Source organism: Rattus norvegicus, chromosome 10 (genome assembly GCF_036323735.1).
Source record: "Rattus norvegicus strain BN/NHsdMcwi chromosome 10, GRCr8, whole genome shotgun sequence".
NCBI lineage: Eukaryota > Metazoa > Chordata > Mammalia > Rodentia > Muridae > Rattus > Rattus norvegicus.
The window spans coordinates 27,159,016-27,168,749 of NC_086028.1; positions in this window are offsets into that span (position 1 = coordinate 27,159,016).

Consider the following 9,734-nt stretch of genomic DNA (forward strand, 5'->3'; position numbering starts at 1 on the left):
TCCACCTCCCCTTTCTCCTCTGAGATGGTGGAGGCCTCCCCTGGGTATCGCCCTACCCTGGCACAAAGTCTTTGTGGGGCTGGTTGCATCCTTTCCCACTGAGGCCACGAAGCAGTCCAGTTACAGGAACTGACCCATGGACAGGCAACAGAGTTAGAGACATGTAGCCACACTCTTAAAGAAAACTTGTGGGGTTGGGGATTTAGATCAGTGGTAGAGCATTGCCTAGCAAGCGCAAGGCCCTGGGTTCGGTCCCCAGCTCCAGAAAAAAAAAAAGAAAAAGAAAACTTGTTTGCCTTTTCGTGACGCCCATCACTCAGCCTTAGTTCCATAGGTATGAGTGGAACTTTGCATCCACCCCTCTCTGCTATTTTTCTGGCTTGCGTTTGCACAGATATTGTGGATCCTGCCTCACCCCTGTGAATTTATACATGCACTGCTCTGTTGTTTCTGGAAAAACATTGTTTCTAGCACCTTTGGTTTACAGAGTTACTGCTCATAGAGATGATAGTCACTGAAACGCATAAAGTGAAGGAATGAGAGCCGTTCAGAGGACTTGCAGTGTGTCTCTACTCCCATTCAGAATTCTGATCCAGTGTAAGGTAGCCCATTTTCAACTACCCTTAAGAAAAGGACGGAATGAGTTTCAAAATGATAGTTTATCAGTTCATAGATAGGATTAGCTTTTTTTAGGAGCAGTAACATGCCAGACATTGAGAAAAGGTTTTCTCCAATATATTTTTTCAATTTTTATTATTTTATTTATTTACATTCCTGCTGTTCACCTTCCTCAGTCCCTCCACTCGAAGTTCCTTATCCCATTTCTCCTTTCCCTTGCTTCAGAGAGGGGGCTACCCCTTAAGTAACTCCCCCTTCCCTGGGGCCTCAAGTTTCTCGAGGATTTGGCACATCTTCTCCCACTAACGCCAGACCAGATAGATCTCTGCTATATTTGTGCCAGAGACCTAGGACTGGCTCTTGTAGTCTCCTGGTTGGTGGCTCAGTCTCGGGGAACTCCTAAGGTCTCTGTTAGTTGAGACTGCTGGTCTTCCTATGGGGTCACTCTCCCCTTCAGCTTCTTCAATCATTCCCCTAAGTCAACCATAGTGGTCCCGAACTCCAGTCCAATGGTTGGGTGTTAAGTATCTGTCTTAGTCAGTTAGTGATAGGGCCTCTCAGGGGACAGCCATGCCAGGTTCCAGTCTGTAAACACGTCATAGCATCAGTAATAGTGTCAGGCCTTAGTGCCAGTCATTGGACGGCCTTTCTTCAGTCTCTTCACCATTTTTGTCCCTGCAGATTTTTTTAGATAGGAACCGTTCTGGGTAAGAAATTTTCACTGTGGGTTAGTAACCCTGTCTCTCCTCTTTAGGTCCTGTCTATCTATTGGAGGTGGGCTCTTTAAGTTCCCTGTCACCAATGTTGGGCGTTTTGGCTAAGGTCACCTCCAATAAGTCCTTAGAGTCCCTCATCTCCCTAGTTTCCAGTACTTTCTAGAGAATCCCCCCCACCTCAATCTCACTCCCCCACTGGATGCTGCTTATCTCTATTCACTCTCTTGGCCCTCTGGGCAGTACTATTTACAGATAGAAAAGCTAGATTCAGAAATTATACAGGACTTTCTTAGGCATGCAGACCTAGCTTTGTTGCTTTCAACCCTGTATTAAACAAAGCAGTGAAGGAAGCAGAGGGGTGATGGCATATGTCTTTAATCCCAGTGCTTGGCAGGTAGAGGACTATGAATCTCTATAATTTCAAGGCCAGCCTGGTTTACAGAGAAAGTTCTGGGGCAGCAAAAGCTCAAAAACAAAAGAAAAGAAAGGAAAAAGAAAATAAGGAATCAGAGAAAGGACTGGAAGAGCTTGAAGGGGCTCGAGACCGTATATGAACAACAATGCCAACCAACCAGAGCTTCCAGGACTAAGCCACTACCCAAAGACTATACATGTACTGACCCTGGGCTCCAACCTCGTAGGTAGCAATGAATAGCCTAGTAAGAGCACCAGTGGAAGGGGAACCCCTTGGTCCTGCCAAGACTGAACCCCCAGTGAACGTGATTGTTAGGGGGCGGGAGGTAATGGGGGGAGGATGGGGAGGGGAACACCCATAAAGGGGGGATGTTGGCCGGGAAACTGGGAAAGGGAATAACAGTCGAAATGTAAATAAGAAATACTCAAGTTAATAAAGAAAAAAAAAGAAAATAGAAGAGTAAGAGAAAAAAACTAATGAACAAAAGAAAGAGGAAAAAAGAAGGTAAATGCCTTTCATACAGTCTTTGAAGCTTATCACAAATTATTATCTATTTACAACCAAATATAGTTATGGGACTAATGGTAACAGTCTTTCATAATAGTTAGCAAAGGAATGTGGAGGTGGATCTATCCTTTCTTCTAGCCTTCCTTCCATCCTTTCTTCCCTTTTTCTTTGCTTCTTTCTGTTTCTTCCTTTCTTCTTTTCTCTGTGACGTATTTGCTTTTTGATGATTTCTTTAAACTTCAGCTTTCTTATTTTAAAAAGAAGATTCATATATTCATCACATGTGAAATATCAAATAAGTTAATTTGTATATTTAAACACTCTTAACAATTGGTGGCTATATTTCCTGTTACCACAGTCTTTGAAATATATGACATTTTGTAGACAGTAACATTTCTTGGGTGGCTTATCATACTTCCAACACTGAAATTGGGTTTGGGGCTGTTATGATCAAACCAACAGAGGCTTTGCAGTTGAGATGACATACTCACATAAAATCCACAAATACCAAATTGACTATTTAGTTTCCTTTACCATATAGTTGTGGCCTGAAGCAAGGAAGAATTGGCCTTTGCATGGATAGCAAAATTCATTATCGCAGAGAAAGTCAGCAGGTGGTCAGATATAAGATATCAAATGCTTAAGGCAGAAAACATAGCAAAATGAAACTATAACCCTACAACAGGAGGTAGAACGTACTCTCCACAAGCAGTGTCTACTCAACTATGTTGCCAACAAAGCAATAGAAGTTAAGTGACAGAACAGGATGCTCTTTATTGGAATCAATAAAATGGAATAAACATAAGTGACATAAAATAATGAATAAATCAGAAGATAGGAGATGTAACCAACTCTTGTTTCTTCTTATTCTTTTTCTGACAGTTGGACTAGATATTGCTCAAGAGAGTAGCAATTCAGTAAAGTCCAGAGCACCACTGCAAAACAGATCATTTAGACTAAACTCACTCAGTAAATCAAAAAGCCACTTTTTCTACATAGAACTAAGGATATGGGAATACTATTTCAGAGTTCCCATATTGTTAGTTTAAACACAGAAATGTTTTAGCAGGGAATCTCACACTAAGTTGAATCAAGAGAAACTTATTGGTGGCCTGAAAATGAAATTAAACACACAAATATAAATCATTACACTGAAAATAAAAAAAATGCTTTTGTTTTCTTTTACATTTCATTATGTGTCCTAATATAAACCTAATATGTCTGTAGTATTCTAGTCTTTTAAGGTGGAAATGAAGCCAGAATATGGAAAGGATGTCTGAAAGGCATCTCACTGAAGTGCTGTTCTGTGCTTTCCTTCAGAGGCAGGTCTTTGAATCAAGTCAAAAACACTCTAGTTCCTCTTCCGGTGACCTTGAGACTTCATACCTCTAGGAAAACTAGCTGTTTTACAGATTGAACTGTCCTAAGTTAGTCTGACAGCCATATGTTTAAATCATGATTTCATTGCCTGAAGAAATTTTTTGTCAGGCTCCCAAACAAGTCATCGAATTTGGTGGAATTGCCCTGTGGCTTGGAGGAACATGGATGGTGAAGGTCAGACAAGGTTCAGAAAGCCTTTGTCAAAAGCTTAAGGGGGGCTCAAGTAAGGGCCTGGCTTCCAGACATACCATACACATGCTCAGAGTGGAGCCCACAGATTTAAAATAGTCCACTGTAAAACACTGCTGCCTCTGTTCATATTTCCACTCTAAACAGTAAGCAACAACACAGGAAAAGTAAGAACAGTGGAACTATAACAGAAAATCGGTCAGTATTTCCTTTGTTTCAAGATGGAAAGCTCTAGAAATAATGAGAATGAGAGACCCATAAGTAAGCACTGGATAAGTAAGCTCTGTAAACTACTGAATGTGTCATAAAACCTGATATGGTCCCTAAGGTTCAAGGCAGTCTTTTTTCCTTTTGAAATATTATTACTTTAAAATTGATCAGATATGAAACATTAATATCGAACTAGAAACATTTTAGACTATATGTTGTCAAATATTTACTAAATCAAATGTATAAAATACAAGAGAAAATATGATCGCTAGATAACACAGGTAGTTATTAACGCATATCAATTTTATGTAAAGACACTTCAGTAATTGTTTTTTAACAGAGTTTTTTAAATCTAGCTACTAAATCTAAGCCTAAATTTGAGATTTACCCCATGTAGTTATAAGAAGATGGATGCCTTGTCAGGACCTTGGCATTATTTTCCATTGGCTCTTATAAATATCTTATAGATTTTTATTGCTTTAGATGATCCACTACCCCATTCATATGAAATAAAACATAGTGATTTGTTTAGTTTGTTTTTATAAAAACCTAGGTTGATTAAAAAGTTTACTGAAAGACTTAATGTTAATATGAACATTATCAAGAACATTTAAGGTAGGGAAAATGGAACATATAATTTGTTCTATCTTATACAAAAATGTGCATGAAATTAAACTAAATGGACTTCAGTGCTTATGTTACAGAAAGACTTGGTCAGCTATAAACCAATGAAGACTCTAAGTTCCAGACAACTATATAAAATTAGATTCTATATGAATAGTTTTCCAAAGAAAAATAACAAAAGAACACACATGGTATGTACTCACTGATAAGTGGATTATTAGAGCAAAAGCTCAGAATACCCAAGATACTACTTATAGACCACATGAAGCTCAAGAAGAAAGAAGACCAAAGTATGGATGCTTCAGTCCTTCTTAGAAGGGGAAACAAAATACTCACGGGGGAAATACAGAGACGAAGAGTGGAGCAGAGACAAGGAAAGGCCATGGAGAGACTGCCCCACCTGGGGATCCATCCCATATGTAGCCACCAAACCCAGTCACTATTGCTGATGCTAAGAAGTGATTGCTGACACAGAGCCTGATACAGCTGTCTCCGAACCCCCAGTGAACGTGATTGTTGGGGGGAGGGCAGCAATGGGGGGAGGATGGGGAGGGGAACACCCATAAAGAAGGGGATGGGGAGGGGTTAGGGGGATGTTGGCCCGGAAACCGGGAGAGGGAATAACACTCGAAATGTAAATAAGAAATACTTAAGTTAATAAAAAAATTAATAAAAAAAAGAGGCTCTAGCAGAGTCTTACTGATATAAATTAAGATGCTTGCAGCTAACCATCAAACTGAGCACTGGGACCCCCTATGGAGGAGTTAGAAAAGGACTGAAGGAGCTGAGGGGGTTTTCACCCCACAGGAAGAATAACAATATCAACCAACCAGATCCCCCAGAGCTCCCAGGGACTAAATTACCAACCAAAGAGTACAAATGGTGGGACCCATGGCTCCAGCTGCACATGTAGCAGAAGATGGCCTTTTCAGATATCAGTAGGAGGAGAGGAACTTGGTCCTGGGAATGTTTGATGTCCCAGTGTAGGGAAATGCCAGGGCGGGGAGGCTGGAATAGGTCGGGGGAGGGTAGATGAGCACCTTCATTGAAGCAGGGAGAGCAAGGATGGGATAGGGGTTTTTCAGAGGGGAAACCAGGAAAGGGAATAACATTTGAAATGTAAATAAAGAAAATATCCGATAAAAAAGAAAAATAACAACATTTTACATTATACATGGAGTGAGACACGGATTACAAAGTAAAGTATAAAAACAAACAAACAAACAAGAGAAACCCAACTAAACACTTTAAAAAGAAATTAAGGTGGATCCCTAGTAAATGGTAAGAAACTTCAATTAGTCAAATGAAAAATCTAGGGTTCGAAACAATCAATTAACAAGAAGTTTATGCTAAGGCTGATGAAAACAAATGAACTTTTGGCCGCAATTTTGGTAATGGAGATGTAAACTGAAGCTATATGATATCTGTCAGAAGCCATCTCGGAAAGGCTAAAGGCATGCAAGAGATGTTCTGGAGATGACACATCGTTTTGCATGGCTGCGATGGGTAATTCCAAATTGCAAGGCTTTCAGAAATCTCATCTTGAAATTGATTTTTGCAGCCGATATGCCTTTCCTATCATTATTAAATTAAAATAACAATTCCTGGGCATTAGTCCACCGTATTGGGCAGAATTTCTGCAGATCAACAAAGATGTACTCTTCTGTAGTAATGCCATGTAGACAAATAAATCATTTCGTAGTTCCTAATAATGATTCTATAAATTTCCTAAATTTATATAAGTAAATTATGAGCCCTTTATAATATAAGGCTGCAGATAGGGCTCTGTATACTTTCATCTGTGACGAGATAATTGCACTAAGGTAGAAAGCAGACTTGAAACCGATTGAAATCAGAAAAAACATTTATTTTATACTGTTTTAAACCATCATCTGCTAACTAAAGGTCATAAACTAGGAATGAACAATTTGTTGTAGGTGTAAGGACCAGAGATAAAATATTGACTAGATTTATCTATAAAATCTCAAAATTAATGAAACACTAGGCAGATTATTTACCTCTCAACAAAACCATACTAACTTAATGACAAAAATTATTGTTTTAAACTCTTAATGAACCTATGGAGCTACAGTCAGATAATGAATGTGTAGTTAGATAACTAGTCTTAAAGAAATTCATGTAAAAATCTCTGTTGTAACTCCTTATTCATTTTATGGTTTGAACTTATGTTTGAACTTGTTGTGAACGTTTTTTTTTAAAAAGATGCTTAGAATATTATGTGATCATGTATGCCAGAAAAGTACAAGAATTAGGGAGAAGGACAAGAAGAAAGGGAGAGCAGAATCAGAATAGAGGGAAAATAGAAGCAGATCGGTGCTGAGCAGAGAGAGAGCAGAGGGAGCAGAAAAGAAAGAACAGGGCAGTAGAGCAGAGAGCACAAAGACAGGGAAGCCGAAGCAGAAGCAGAGGGAGAGCAGAACCAGAGCAAGCAGGAGAGCAGGCAGAGAGAGCAGAGCAGAGAGGAGAAGATAGCAGGACAGAGTAGAGAAAATAGGCAGGCTTCTTCTTGCCACAAGACAGGGTTTTCCTTACCAGCAGTTTCTCACTGACAAGGAGAGTGCTCTTTTTCATATTCAGTAAAAAGGTAGCTTTCTCTTCTTTGTGCAATAAAGTTTGGAGTTTATTTTCACCCACATTGAGTTGTTTTTTTCTGTGTTGGTGCTTGCTCATTGGAACCTGCTCATAGGCTTTTATTCCATCCAACATATATATATGTGTGTGTGTGTGTGTGTGTGTGTGTGTGTGTGTGCACGCAAATGTATATATGCAAATGTATACATGGAAATGTATATATTACACACGTATATGGCAGGAGATCATATATGTAATATATGTAAATATAGATATATGCATATATACTTGTGAAGTGGATGAGACAGGTGATCTGGCCTAACAGAAATGTGTATAAGTGTGTATCTATGTATATCTGCTTCTGTAAAGGCTTTTATTTTTCTCTGTAAGCATGATGTTCTTTTCCTGGCTCACTAAAAGTTAATTGCTCCAAGCCTCCCTCTTAACTGGCCAGCAAGCAGAGAGGCTTCCAGGCAAGAGAGAAAGGAGCCTTAGCAATAAATCCTTTACTGAATTCTCAGCTGTTATACAGCACAGCATACATTAATTGCCAGAGAATTACAAGGAAAGTTTATAAGACAAATAAGAGTTAGATTTTCCAGCTCTGATTCAAGCAGAGAATTTACAAAGCAAATAATAAGAGAGATAAAGAGGTTATGTTTCCCCAGTTCTTAATGAAGCTCAGAACAGTAAGAAAGAGTTAAATTTCCCACAAGGCCAGACATCATCAATCTTTTGGTCTGGGTCCAAGGTTGTATCTTGCTTCAAACCATTCAGCTAGGCAGGCACCCAGAAGATGCCATGGTTGTCTAAATTAAAATAAAATAAATAATAAAAACTAAGAATTGATGGTAAACAGCATATATCCTTAGTGGTAAGCTGGTTGGTCAGCGTACATGACAGTTTACTCAAAAATCAAAACCTACACCAAACTTCAGTTATTTAATCAAACCCAATTCAAGTTTGGAAGCCCTTACATGAGTAGAACATTAAATTATGTCTATCATTGGAGCTTCCAAAATGCATAAAATAGAAGAATTGTGAAATAATTTGGATATATTTACATCACTAATTCTATGTACAACCTTATAAATGATGTAAATCTTTATTCATTGTCAAGAAAAACGTAGGTACAATGCATTTTTGTTCAAAAGACAAAAAACTAAGTACAATGGTTGCCAGTTCACAAAATACCTACAACATACAAGTTAGGCAGGGCATGGCGACACCTATCTCTCATCTCAACTTTCCAGTGGTGAAGACAGAATTATGTTAGATTTGAGCCAAGCCTAAGGTATATATTCTGATATCCAAAACTGTCCATAGTTATGTAGAGGTTATTGTCTTACTTGTTGAGATTATTTTTATATATGTGATTGTGTGGATAGGTGGGTTGGTTGAAAGGTGTACGTAAATGAGAGATCAGGTGTCTATGGAGATCAAAAAAAGCACTTGAGATCTCCTGAAGCTGGAGTTCCAGGAGGCTGTGAACTGATCCCTCTGAGTGCTCAGACCTGAACTAGCATCTCTGGGAGAGCAAGACATGTACTTAATAACTGAGCCATCTCTCCAGCCCCAGCCCCCCTCCTCTTCTTTTTTTTTTCTATATGGTTAGTGCATATATCTTTTGTAAATTTAAAAACAAAAACAACAGCAAAGTAAGATAAAAAAATGTAATTTAGACTTCTGGATACAGAAGTAACAGTTCAATGACATACAGGGTTCATTTGAAATTCCAAAAGTCTGAACATTTTGCAAAGACGGGTTTGTTATAATTATCACCCGGGGAGAGCTGGCTTCGCAGAACTGCTGAGATTTCATACACTCTGAGAAGTTGAGGAGGAAGTGACTGAACAGTGCTAGAAGCTCATACTCACTTCCTTTGTCTTCCCAGCTATGAACGTCATCCAGGAGTAACACATCTCTCAGCAGTAAACTCAGAGCAGAGTCTCAATGACTCTCCCAAGGAGCATGCTCGTAGGTCCCCATAAACTCAACAACACACGTCTGAAAATAGAAGCTGTCAATCAATGGACCAAATATTTGAGTAAGAAATAGACTCGAGCATGTGCTATAAATACCAGATCATTTTGACAGTACTGCCAGTATGGTGACATGAAGCCACGATTTTCAAAAGAAGCAATCGTTTTGTGCTCGTAAATACCCTGGGGAGCATATGTTTAAGTCTGTTAGTGTCATGATGATGGGTACCAGAGTTCTTTGCCCATTTCCCTTTCTGTTTACTTAGGAACTCTTCAGTCGTCTCACTGTTAAATGAATCACCTGTTATCTCTTAAGTGGAAAGAAATACAAGGTTGGCTTTGTGATTTTACTCCATTATGTAAGCAATCAGCTGTAAACTCCTACCAAGGATGTTCTTTTCCTCGGGTGTATTTGTTTTCCTGACAGCCCCGGAGAGCATGAGTTTTAAAATAACTAATACGTTGTTTAGGTATCTGAAGTTCCTTTGTCTTCATCACTAC